At 49.0% G+C, this 13,927-nt stretch overlaps 1 long non-coding RNA gene across 2 annotated transcripts; it reads right to left on the bottom strand.

The window, feature by feature from the left end:
* Positions 1–205: 205 nt before the first annotated feature.
* LOC103462335 (uncharacterized) lies at positions 206–6,018 on the bottom strand. Of its 2 annotated transcripts, XR_014086821.1 has the most exons (5): positions 1,597–6,018; positions 1,416–1,499; positions 1,208–1,279; positions 1,050–1,102; positions 206–634 (listed from the first exon to the last, which is right to left on the bottom strand). It is a non-coding gene; the product is annotated as an uncharacterized LOC103462335 (long non-coding RNA). The 2 variants fall into 2 exon arrangements; XR_014086820.1 differs by having other exon boundaries at positions 1,416–6,018.
* Positions 6,019–13,927: the final 7,909 nt, after the last annotated feature.

The raw sequence follows: 13,927 nt of genomic DNA, 5'->3' as shown, positions 1-13,927 counted from the left end.
GGGACCCTATGATGGAGTACTTTAAAAATCTTAAAAATCTAGAATCACCTCCATAAGCCTATAGAGCCCTAAGAGATATATATATTATATAATTGATAATGTCCAGTTGTTGTATTGTTGACATGTAATGCCCCCCGTTGTCCCCTCTTTTTTTTTTTCTGTTGAATGTGGGTGGGTGGGTGGGGTCCGGTTGTTAAAAGAAAAAGCAAATTCAATTCAAGTTACTGTATTTTTATGTACCTTGCTTTGTACTTTTTTGAATAAAAAATATATGTAAAAAAAATAATAACACTCCTATTAAAAAAAAAAAAATTCAGTAAAAAAAAAAAATAGATTACAGCACAAAATGTTTGTCTACTTCTGGGCCGTGTGGTGGTGGCTTTCATTCTGAGCATAATCCAACATACAAACGCTTATGACGCAACATGCTGTATTTAGGGTTAGCTTCAAGTCTCTCTTGTAGTTTGGAGCAGAGGTTGTCGAGCTCCTGGCTGCGGAAACTTGGTGGTCTCACAATCCAGCCCGATTCACCCTTGAAGACGCCATCCTCTTCATCAGACATGAGGTCAATGGTGACACCTTCCCAAAAGGAAATCTCCTCTGCTGCCAGGACGCTCTCCCTCGCCTCCAGCAGCTGTTGATACAGAACAGACATTAAGTCATAAAGAATCTTTATGAAAACATATTGTTGAAACTAGACTGACATTTTAAGTGTCTTGGTTTAGAAACACCAAATATGGGGAGGTGTAATCCATTTGTCATTGAAAACTATGGCTATTTGGTAAAGTATCAACTCCTGAATATCATGTGAATAAACATGATATTTAACAAAACATTGATAAAAGTACTTAAGTGATTTGTCATTAACCATTGAGGCTACATTAAAATTATTAAACACCATCTTGTCCCAAAATGTTACAGCTTCTTAAGAAAATTTTATGTTATTTTTCTTTTCACTGCTGATTGCATTCATCCACACATATATACAAACATGCATGCAAAACTGATGCATTTGATGCAATTGTGACATCTCTAGTAATAAATCTGACCTGCTTCTTTCTTGAGCTACATCTGGATGACTGGCAGTAGGTCCTGGATGCAGCTGGAAAACATTTTTGTGGATTGTCAATACATAGCATGATTACATTATGTACATAAACAATGTTGAAGCATAAAATATCAACATTCTAAAATAGTAGATACTCACACACAGTTGCATCTCTGTCCTCATCACGGATGTCAGAACGTTCCTGAAGAAACGTGACTCATTCTGTGGAGTCTGTGGAAATAAATGTAAAATTAAAAAAATATTGTAGCAAATATATTGCTTTCTCAAAAAAACGTAAGTAAATAAGTTAAAATTATTCTCAACCAACGATTGTACAGTCGGGAATCAACGCAGTGATTATACATACCGGCTTCATGACTTCGTCCTCAGATCCGTCCTCCGTCCGCCATTTTGTAGATCTTTACTGCGTTCCACACTCTGCCTTGCTGTACTGCGTTACAACAAAATAAATAAAATAACGGAAAGATCAGTTTTCCTTACAAATATGCGAGTGTTCACTATTCACTAAATGTGAAATCATAACTTACTGAATTTCTGTTCGTCCTGGTGGACTCCGTAAGAGCTCCTCGGCACCGGTACGGCTCGGCCCTTTTTCAGGTGTGAAAAAATCAAAGATATAACCTATATATCATATAACATAGAGCAAGGAAGACCGGGTCTTGGGGTAATAGGGGCGGAAGAGTCGCCTGGAGGAGGACCGGCAGAAATGAGACCATTCAAGATGCAGCCGCGGAACCCCCTGGAGGGGGAACCTCTTCGACAGCCGCAGTACGAGGACATCAGCGAACCAGAAGATGAAGAGGGCAGCGCCTTTTCCGGCCCTGCGCAACCTGTTGCGGAGTACAAGCCACTGCGGATGGGACAGCGTCGGGGACAGAAGAAGGAGACCGAGATCTTCGACATCGAGAGGGCGTCCGAAAGGATGGCGAGAGACTTGACCTGGGGACCAGATCGACCAAGCAGTACAAGCGTACGACCTGGAGCAAAATTTCTACAAAGAAAAGAGAAAAAAGGAGGTCGGTCAGCCGATGAGAATGCAGAAGAGCCGCCGTGAGACCGTCATCTAACTTTCAGAGCAGAGCACCGCAACAACAAGTCCAACAACAGCAAGGGAAGTTTCCCGTTTGACCGACAGCCGGGAACCAACAGAAGAAGGACACGTTCCTACCACCAGAAGAATACAAGTTAACCCTAGAACAGAATAGGGCCCTCCGTGACTCTTGCAAGACCGGGACCGGGGGGCCATTGAAGTAATGGCTTCAAGGTCGCGGGTCATCCTGGACAATGCCTACTGGGAAGGAGATGAAATCTATGCGATGGTGAAAGGAGTACCCTACCTAGTGGACACCGGGGCGAAGGTGTCTATGACCCGTAATGACCTAGAAACAGTAGGACACCTAACAGTGAAATTGGCAAATGGAAAAGTTGAAAAAATGCTATATGGAACCTGGAAAGGAATAGTATGGGTAAAAGGCCTGTACAACCTCCTTGCAGTCAGAGATTTGGAAAATCTAAACAAAAAGAAGAGGAGCAACCGTGCGCTGAAGCGACGATTGACCGACCTAAAAGCCAGGCTAGTGAGAGTCAGACCCACATCATCGGACCCAGACACACACAACTGGTATTAGCCTGTCGATGTGCCAGCAGTGACTGAACAAAAGCTAGAAGAAAGCGACTTCTCCCCGGCCGGGAAACAGAAGCTGACCGCACATGTGGCGCAGTTCAAGAACGACTGTGGGAACTTAGGACCAAAGTTTGTTCATCACATCGAGGGTGGTGTCCACCCTCCGGTTTGACAATACCCACTGAATCATTCGACCCCCACGATCGGAGAATGAATTGCAACAGATCCTAGGATTGTGCAATAATGTCAGAGACCATGTTCCAAACTATCAAAGATATGCAAGACCATTGTATGCCTGCCTGAAGAAAAGTGGAGAAGGAGGACAAGGGGCTGACAAACCCTGGATTTGGACAGCTGCAAATCAACAAAACTTGGAAGAACTGATAAAAGCTGATGGATCAAGAAAAGGGTTGGATCACATGGCATACTGGGGGTTTATCCTGAAACAAGATGGCACAGAGAGAGGCCGACAGAAAGGAAGAGCTCCTGGTAGTGCCCAGGCTGGAGAAGTGACTGCCATCCTGGAAGGATTGTTGGAGTTGGTGAAAAGAAGAATCAAGAAAGCAAGGTTGGTAACAGACAGCTACTATTGTGCCCAGGCCCTTAGAGAGGATCTATCCATTTGGGAAGAAAATGGGTTTGAAACCGCTGTCTGTTACTACCCAATAGTAAGTCCCGCCCACTCCTCACAACTCTTCGGACTCACTACTGCCCAGTTCTCTGTCTAACAGGTCCGGAAAACCCCCAGAAACTCGGGTCTTACCCTAGCGATAGTTTGTGGAGAATTATCTGTTTAAACTGGGGTCGGAAAGGACTCGTCTAGCTCTGACTACCTTCGATCCAGAAGTTATGACCTTTTACAGTTGGGGGGCAATCCGCTGAGTAGCCCTCACAGCGACATAACCCCTACAACCACTCCTGTTAACGGTAGCTCCTTTCCTAAAATAACGGCACTTGTTAACGGCTAGATTAAATTTAGTGACTTAGATTTAAGTCCCAAGGTCATTATTTTAACACTCACCAGAGGAAAACACAAAGCCACCCTGTTTCTAGCATCATGTATGTTGTTTTACTATATTTAGGAGAACCAACAATAATTAAGACTGACACAATTAAACTCACTGTTCACAATCCTCATTAGAATTTTAGAATTGCAAGTTTATTAAGCAAGCTTTAGCAGGGGCATATAACAACAAATTAATTTCCAAGAGTTATAAAAGAAGCAAATATATAATGAAATCAACTAGGATTAATCACCTCCTATCCTTGTTCTCATTCCTAACCTGTTTCACTAAATTCACTGAGCGAGGCTTTGGGAGAAGCTGGTTAACTCATACCCGATGGTCATTGGTCTCGGCAGCTGTAATCTTTTGAGGTCCTTGGTCAGAGTCTTTGTCCAGCCGGAGCAAAGTCCTCTTTACTGAAGAGAAGCGGAGAGAAGGCTCACGCTTTCCATTGAACATGCAGACTCCTTGTCTTTAAAGGACCTCCGTCTCTTCTCCAAGTCAGCCGCACCGGGGTTGAGAGCGTTGGGTAGAGGCAGAGGATTCGGTCGGATCTGGAACCAGGGGTGTTGGCTGGTGGAACTCGCCCCTTCTAGGCAGCGTGAAGTCGTGGAATAAGTTTCCCTTGGTCCCTCGGTGTAATCCTCTGCTGGTCTTTAGTCAGCTCCCTCTGATGATTCCGCTTCTGCGCTGCCGACGAAGAACCCCGTTCTGTCCCGTACATCAGTATTTATGCCCTGTGTTTCCATGGAACCCGCCCATCGCATTATGTCATTACCTGAGATCATGCAAGGCAGGGCTGCCGGTGGAAAGCACCGGGCTCTTTCTCAAGTTTCCAATGACTCATCCCTACCTACTCGCTTCATCGGGGCAGTTCCTTTTCTCATCGGGGCAGTTCCTTCTTTTCCGTTGACCATCTGTTTCCCATTCTGCCGCACCCTTGCTTTCCTTCCCCATTTGATGACTCACCCCTCGCCTTTTGCTCAGTGAGAAGTATTCTTTCCCCTTACCACAGTATCCATGGTTTTAATAATACATGCTGATTTTATATAATCATGTTATTTGTTAGTTGACTCAAAAGTATAACCTCCAGCCTTTCATAATATAAACTATTATCATTCACTTGATTATAAGTACAAACATCAACTGATTAGGAGTACAGAGTATACATTATTATAACATTTACTTAATCAGAAATACAGAATACATGTTTTGACCCTACATTACAGACACTTCTTCATTGGCCTGTGTATTGTCACTTTATAATCACTTATCACTTATAATCATCATTTAATCATTATTCGATATACTGTTATTTCTCAGGCCTTTATTCCATTTTTCTGCGTATACCTGGACAGATCTCACATACCCATACCAGATTCCTCGACACCCCCTCCGTGAGATCGGACGGGGCTTCGCAGAAAATCTAAATTCCGACTACCAAAAGTCCAATTCATCACCACCATGGAGAGTCAAAATGTCTCTCTCGTAGCAGGTCGCAGGAGAAGATGAAGGCGTCCAAGTGTCCACGATCTCGTATTCCGTTAGGTGGGAAGGTGGAGAAGACCAGATCTCAGCCTCTAGTCCCACGTCTACAGTAGACTTGGACGGCCCAAAGGGGTCTTGGCGCTCCAACTGAGGTGGTGAGGTTGGAGAAAGCACTTCGGCCGCCAAATCCTGTGGCGGGGCCGCTGGAAAACTGCAACTTTCCTCGAGTTCCTTCAGCAGGTTCTCGAAGTCAATAGCAAACGAAGGAGACTGTGCCTGGCAGATGCAGGCGACAGAGGAGCTGACATTGCTACTTTGGTCTTGGGGTGATGGGACAGGTATATCGTCGGTCTGGCATGCTTGCTGAGATGAACTGAGGGACTCAGTTTGAGTACTCTGTACGTGAGTTGCAATGCTGGTTTGGCACCCGACGTCGATGTACATGTCAGGAGACGCCGGGCAAACAGATGGACGGGGGTCACCCACCGCCAACACTCGGCCATCCAAAAGGTGTAGAGTGGGTAGGCATTGACGAGTGATCTGATTCTCCCATAGCTTCTGGACTATGGGTAATATCCGGTCGTTTTCCAAGTACGATGTTCGGAGAGTGTCGTCGTCTTGGTTCAACGCAGAGGTCCACACGACTTTATGTACTTGTTCCAGGGATCGAGATGCAGAGGCCGAGACGTACGGCAGGTCCCGTTGCTCATTGAGGCAGAGGATCGCCGTAACGTTATCAAGGTGCACGCAAGCGTTACACCATCGGGTAGACGATGCTACCCACATGAATCCCAAGGATTCTACGGACGCTCCGCATCCCACACAGCAAGTTGGAGCCTAGGAGAAACAGCAACTCAGGTAATTTTCATGATTAACGGGTATCGATTAATTAATATTTATAATTTGATAAAAAGAAGCTAAATGCGCATAAGCAGGAGCAGGGACCAAGGCTGGTTCTATGCTGATGTGCCTCGTTGAGCCGCGAGCCAAGGGGAATTAATGATAGGGGGAGGATCTTCATATTCCGGGGACCCGGGAGTAGACATCGGGGTTGGATCGTGAAATATGGCCCCGTGGGTCATGAGCCATACGGCAATGGGCAGCGGGGACGACTTCCCTAACCAATACAAAAGCACAAAAACTCCCCATCCTGCCGCCCAAAGGGTCAGGGCGGCCCACTTACGAAGCCAGCGGAGCCTACCCTTGCCTTTGATGGATAGGGCTTGGTAGGCTAGGTAAATGAGGATGGATACGGCCAGAATGCCCTCGACGATAGCGGCCAGGATCTTGAGTGGTGCCGCTCGGGTAGCATGGGTTCCCCCGAGGAGTAATTCCATCAGGAAGGCCGCGGTGTCAATGGAAAGCCAAAGGCATGCCACCGCGCCTCGTCGCCAGTTGATGCGGGTCCTACCCATTAGGTAGCAGGCGAAGAGGGAAGGTGCGAGATCCCATCGCCCCAAAAAGATTGGGCGTAGGATGATCTTGATGAGCCCTTGAACCGAGACAAGCACCCTCAGGAGCTGTCCGGTGGACCAGGACCCGGTATGGCAGTAGACAACCCAGGCCAGGATGAACCCGAGCTGCTCAGTGGTACTCACTTGGATGGGTGCGAAAAGTGTAGAAGGAAGAGAGAAGTTGGTTGAAGAATTGGATTCCATGTCGTCCTGTCTTGTCCCTTGGTTTAGGTCCAGTCTTGATTGTAGTGGTGAAGATCGGCGAATGGCTCGCTGGCTCCCGGCAGCCTCCTCTTATGCTGAAACAGGCTCCTCCTCTGGGGGGAGGGGCCGGTAGTCCTTCCTCTCGCGATTGCAAATCATTTTTAGCCACTCCTTCACTACAACCACTCCCAGGATTAGGGCAATGGCTCCGCCCAGGAAGCCCAGCAAATATGGCCATAACATGCTCAAAGCATTTAGCAACCAATGTTCGATAATACTGAGGCCTCCACCAACCACATTTCCAACCTCCTCAACTACATCCATAACGGTAGTAGTCAGGGTGGAGCCCAAAGTCTCGTACCAGTAGCATGCATGCTGTTGCTCACCCGTTCCACATTTCTGCCACACTTCCTTGGAACTGTTGCAGGTGAGATTAGAATAGAGAAGGTTAGGGCCTACCCAGTCAAAACCAGAGTCCACTTCTCCGTCGCAAAGACTTTTCCGGAATGCATGGCCTTCTGCGATGGATATGAGAGTGTCGGGGATGGCAGGGACAGGGAGACCTACAATCTTCTTGCGCTTTTGTAGCTGGTATCCCAAAATTGCATCAGTGCAGGTTTTTGCCCTTACAATCGCTCTTCGCCATTTCCCTGCAATCTTTCGCCAAACTACCTCGGAGGCATGGGTGTCATACTCATCCGCATAATGTTCCTTGCAGTAATCTTCCCAACCTGGGATTGTCTGACATGGTTTTCTTGCCAGCCCAATGGTACATTGGGTCTTGTTTTCATTGCAAGTCATGCGCCAGGGCCTTGGGAGGACGTAGTTGTCGGGTCTCCAAAAAATACCTGGCCAAATCATCCGATCTTTAGAGTAGACAGTGGCGATGTATTGGTATTTAATCCAATAATTGTGGGACGCATTGAGGCAAGGCAGAACCCAAGCTTGCAGTTCTTCTTGTTGAAGTCCCCACCACTCCCAATCCCAGGCACGATGGTAGTCCTCGTACCAGGCACGGAGGACGAGTTTCGCTGTTTTGAAGGTGTCAGGACTCGGGCAGTGATATTTCCATGCAGCGTGGAAGGTGTTGCTGGTTTGCCAAAGGTCACATCGCGGGGAGGACATCGTCTTCACCCATTCTGTGTCGTTAAGGCTATCAAAAATGCGTCGGGCTACACACTCATCAATTTGTGCAAACTGGTCCTTAGGGGCATTCAGGAGGTCATCTGGAGTTGGAAGCGGTTGTGTGCGCATGTCAGCAAAGTGTGGTCCTTTCAGCCCGGCAGGGGAGCGAACTGCCCCCTCCGGGAAATCCCCTATGAAGAATACTTGATCTGTTGCTATACCAGTCCAGGGAAACGAGTCATTCAACCAAGGTTCCATTTCTGTTTGCACGGTTCTGGCTCGGGTCCACGAGAATGACCAATCTTCCTTCAGAGCCAAAACTATGTGATTTTGTCCGGTGCAACTAACATATTTGTTCCATAGGCATGCATTTAGGATACCAAATTTAGTCTTATAACATTCTTGCTGGTCGGCCTGATACATGAACCGTCTGGGTCCTTGTCTAATCAGGAAGGCTGTGATGTTTTCCCAGACGGGCTGTTCTGGTTGCCCCGTCGGTCGTATCCGAGTGCTGTTGCTAGCAGTTCGGTTCTGATACAGGATCTCGGTGTCAATTTCGTCTTCTTCACAATTCAGGTGATAATCTCCCCAGAACTCCCTTCGTGGGAGCCAAGTCCTGCAGCCTGAGGACCTGTGTGGGGCCGAATAAATCACCTCGGTGTCCCAGTATCCTTGGGACGGTGCCAGCGCTAGGGGTCGGCAGGCTTTGTTGCAATGCCATTCTGGCACGCCGTTGTCTGGATGGATCCAGTTGCATCGGGCCGTCTGTCGCTCTTTCTGATGCATGATCCTTACCCAGCAAATTACTCCATCTTTGAGGAAGCTGTAGCTGTAAACCTCCCAGGTACGGTTTAGGAGGTCATCAATCATGGAGTCATTTAGATTATAAGCTCTGCTTTCCACATATTTTTTTCCGTTTTCCTTCTTGAATAATCGACTTTGGTTCTGAACAGAAGACTCGTTGTCCCATGGCACAAAAATAGAGGTGGTAGTGGTATTCCAACAATTGAAGGTGAAGTACTTGGAGCGACCATAGGTAACTTTTGTATGCGTAAGGTGCCATGGCCCTACTCCTACGAAGTATAGGATGGTGATCAGAATAGTAGCAGTAACTAGTAGCGCAAGGAGCGTAAGCAAGCTTAATGCAATGGCATGCTCTTTCTCGTGGTCGCTTTCCGTAGCAAGGTCGTTCAGGGGTGTCTGGTTCGTCGTCTGTGGTGTTATCCGAATCGTGAAGTCATCCAGCGAACTGGCTCTTGTCCCCACTCGTCTTAAGCGGGTGTCTTCCATTTTGGGTTCTTAAGTGTAGGTCAGTGGTAGTCTGGGATCTGCGTACCATGTCGGTGCCGACTTTTGCTAAGGCTTTGGGGCGCCGCCAAGAGACAGTGGTTGTAGCAGCTCGTCTGATGGCTCGTCCTCGCAGTAGTGAGCTATATACTGGAGAGGGGTAGGGCAACTTAGGTTCCAACCCCCTCCACACCCATTTCCATAGGAATACTCTCCAGCAGTCCGGTCGGGGAAGTGGGCCTTGGCTCTCACCTCGTCTCAATACCGGATCGTTCCAGGCGACCTGCGAGTAGCCTATAGGCGCTGGTACCGTAATGTACGTACACAACGACTGCCCATGTAGCGTCAGTCGTGTGCGGTACCCCCAGGGTGGTGGAGCAAAGATCTTTTGGTGCGGCGGATTAGGATATACTCGGTCCAATTCCAATTTCAGTGGAAGCCTGGTGTTGTTGAAAACATATTCATCGGGGTCCATCTCCACTCTCACTACTGTTCTGGCCATTCCCGGTGATGTAGTCCAGATGACCATGTCATTTACTGATATCTCACAGTACTGACCTTGTAGAGGTTCTAGATAATGGGGCCCCCAACGAACCCGTATCCCTGTCCCTCCTAGGGTCAGGTACACTGCATTGAAAATCCAAGGGAGCCGTTGTGGGCAGGTCGGCGTACCTCCCGAATGACTGACTGCATCCGGTGACATCTTCCCTTTCCAAATCGGGTATTCCACGGGGAGAAAGTAAAACGGATCATGCCACGGCCGTGGCGTTGATTCCTCGCTTCTCCTTACTCCTTCGCCTCCTGCCATCGGTGGGTCGAATATAGATGAGGTGGTTGAGGAAATAGGCCTCCGAGAGCGGGTAGGAAACAGTATAATCCTCTCGAGCATGTCCAGTAAAATGGAACCGTTCGGAGCTTCAAAAAGGGTCCTCTGTCCGAGAGTCCAGACCAGACTTCCGTGCCCACTTTAAACAATTTACTTATAAAATACTTCTTTCCATTCTGATATTTATCTTTTCGCTTTTTGTAACTTGACGACCTGACCCCTTCTGCCGGTGTATCCATCAGTTTCTAATTTTCTTCCTTCGTGCAAAAGTGGAGGAGAGCGACCGCCAAGCGCCGCCTCCGAGTCTTCTTCTTGGCTTCTCTGGCTCAGCACAGGACACAGTGGGGTAGACTTGTCTTCCGAGACCACGGTGATTGTTGCTCCACCGAATAGACTCCTTTATATGGGATGGTGAGCATCTGCACTGACAGCTGAACCGAACGGGTAGTGTCAGGATCAGAGGGCGTCTTCACTCTATGAGCCACGCCTCCTGGGACCTGCAGGACTCCGTCACGAAAGTTGTATTCTGCTGTTACACGGAACAGGGTCGACTTCTCCTTGGGTCTTGCTGCGTTGCTGCCCCACCCATCCAGCTCAGTGGTGCAATAGTACAGATCCGACGTGCGTATCTCACCCTCTCTTGGCACGTCGGCAAATCCACTATCGGGATGGTGCAGTCATTGATGGTTTCCAAAATCAGATGTGCCCAGGTAGTCAGTTCCCAGGGCCCGTCCAGCCTCCGTTCACTGCTTGTGCTAAGGTGTCATCCGGAGCCAACTTAATTCTTCTCAGAATTGGGGCCTGTCTGAGGCCGCAGCACTCGGAAAATGACTGGGGAATACGAGTATTCACTGGGGGGAAGGCCAGGCTGCTCGCGCAGGATCATAGGGCCATGCGGCGTGGACAGACTCCCAAAGAAGTCATGCGGCCCTTCTGCTTTTCTCCAGATCCAGTCTTCTCTGACCGAGGGTCCCTCTGGGTGTTAGGGGGAGCTGAAGGTCCTGGAGGCCAATATACTGAGGGTATGGGCTCCATAAGTGGGTTGGGCCCCCACGCAAGGTTGGAAGAATCTTAGGGAGCTGTAGTATCTTCTCACCTGCCAGCCATCAGCCTGTCCCGCTGCTGTCACCTCGTCCCTGCGGATTTGTTCCTCGCAGGTCGCACAGTAGATCAGTTTTTCTCCGTCCCACTGGCAGAGGCATCTTTTTGGTTCTTCTTCTCGCCATCCCATTGATTTATCACCGGGTTCGTGGCAGGTATCCTATTCGGCATTTTCCGCAAAACGTAATGCTTATAACCGAAACGGGGAGACGGGGAGGCTTCGCAGCCCGTCCGCCGTTGACTCCTGCCGCCAGGTTTGTCGCGGCCTGGTCCTTCCCAGGTGAGGGGGAGCTGGAGACTGTTAGACATACTGGGCAACGGTCTTTGGTGCTACTCCACTTCAGCATTTCAGGTTCGTTTGACAGGACTCCATTTTTGGCCCAATCCAATTTCTTCAGGGCTCGTCCTGCCAGATCCCTGAAGTTGTTCTCCTAATTACAACCACCCCTTCACGGTGGCCAGTCCGAGATAGGGTGGAACGATACATGATGCACTGGCCATTTCACCGGCTTCTATTCTCTCTAGTCAGGAACTGGCTTGAGCTGCTCAACTCCTTGGATCCCCCGTTTCTCTAGCAGTACTGTATTCCTGTCCAGTACTTGCTTGACGGTGTCTGTTGTTTCAAACTTGGTTTCACTGCTGCTTCACAGGTTGTTCCTTGCTTAATCCACACCCGCTGTCCCACTCTGATGGCACTTTGGGCGTCAGCTTCTCCTTTTTATCGCTGGAGCCCCGCCCCGTTCCTTCGTGGTGAATGGTCGTTGTTGAGTTCCATGGATGGGGCGGGCCTGTCGACTCTGTTCCTGTCATTCAGGGCCCGCCCTATTTCCACAGCCACGGTGCTCCAGCTGCTGTCGTTAGCATTCTTAGCTATCCAGCCTTTGACTAATCCAATGGTCCGTTCCACCACCCCGTTGGCTTGAGGGGTGTAAGGGGGTGAATAAACTCTTATCACGCCAAACTTCTGGCACCATTGGTCAACCTGCGCGTTACGGAAATAGTCCCATTGTCCGTACGTAGCTCCTTTGGGATTCCCAGGACGCTGCACACTTGCTCCAGCATGCCGACAACACTGTTGCCATTAGCCTTCCTGGCTGCTTTTACAGTTACAAATCCCGACATTGAGTCCACCAGCACTAAAAGGTACTTCTCACCTTTCTTCCCGTTATTCCCAGGGGCCTGCTACATCCATGCAGACTGAGCCCCAGGGAATCGTGCTCTTGATGGTCAATCCTTCCAACCGCTGCCTCGGCGGCCTGCGTTGTATTGTCCCATACTTCACAGCCCCGTAGCACGCGTTGGACTTGTTTCACTGGGATCCAAAGCTCATGCTCATCCAGCTCCTTACGGGTAGGCCGTACGCCTGCATGTCCAAGGGCTTCATGCACGCTCCGCACGACCTCATCCACGTATTCTTCTGGACCTCCGTCCTCTGGAGTAGTGTCCCACTTCTCGGCTCCGACAAAGACAATTTTCTCTGTTGGACATAACAGTCCACTTCATCATTCCACGCCAATGAGCTCCCTCATGCGTGTGGGCTCGTTGGTGCTCCACTTGGAGCTCCAGTTGCATCTTTAGTTCAGCAATCTTCTTCCATAAGTCTCTATGGGCCACCGGCTTGCCCTTAGCTGTTTCAAAACCATTTTCTCCCAAATGGCTAGGTCCTCTCTCAGGGCCTGAGCACAGTAGTAACTGTCCGTCACTAACCTGGCGCTCTTGATTTTCTTTGGCAACTCCAGTAATCCTTCCAACACTGCGTGACTTCTCCGACTTGGGCGCTGCCGGGGGCTTTCCCTTTCTGTCTGTACCTCTCTGTACCGTCTTGTTTCAGGATGAACCCCAGTAGGCCACGTGGTCGACCCTTTCTTGATCCATCGGTGTAGAGTGTCCACTCGGCTGCTCCGATGTCTCAGGTGCCTCTTGCGGTCGTCTTTGTTCGGGGCTGTGCTGGCCCGATTTCAAGCTCTGGGTCCAGCAAGATGTCTTCCCATCTTCCCCATCGTGTGTTTGTTGCTTTAGTACTTTCGACGGTGCCTTTGCGTAAGTACTTGTGGACCTGGCTCGTGTGATGACTTTGATCGTTGCCCTTGTGCCAGTCTTTTAGCACACTCCAGTATCGAGCCAGACCGCAGTTCTTCTCTTCTTGTGGGTACTTTTTCTCAACCGAAGTCAGGGTATACTCCACAGAGTAACCAGGCCTCCGTTCTCGTTACTCACTTTGATCATAGCGTCGTTTTCACAGCTGATTTCTGCCACCATTCGTTCTGACAAACTCTCGGTTCCAGTCTCACGGCGGCTTGAATGCTTTCTTAATTCCTCCAGATCTTGTTGGTTGCTGCTGTCCAAACCCATTGTTCTGCCCTGCGTCTTCGTCTCCACCTTCTTCCTCAGGCAGTGTACAATGGTCTGGCATACTTCTGTAGTTGGGTACGTGGTCCCTGACATAGTTACATAGTCCCATATCTTCTGCAGATCATTCTCTGACTGAGGGGGCCGAATGTCCATAATTTGTCCCTGTACCCGTCGAGAGTCCCAAGTCTGACGTGACTTGGAACCCCAAGTAATTCACTTGGAATTGTCCGAATGGCACTTCTTGAATTCAGTTTTAGGCCTGCCTTGGTGAGGTTCTCGATCACAGTCCGTAACCTTACCAAGTGTTCTTCTTCGGTGTCATCGGCAATAAAACATCATCTATGTACACAGTTGCCCCACGTCTCCCAGTACTTCCATCACGGCTGACTGAAA

Source organism: Poecilia reticulata, chromosome 3, assembly GCF_904066995.2.
Source record: "Poecilia reticulata chromosome 3, P_reticulata-male-v2, whole genome shotgun sequence".
Lineage (NCBI taxonomy): Eukaryota > Metazoa > Chordata > Actinopteri > Cyprinodontiformes > Poeciliidae > Poecilia > Poecilia reticulata.
This window is presented reverse-complemented; position numbering and strand designations above follow the sequence as displayed.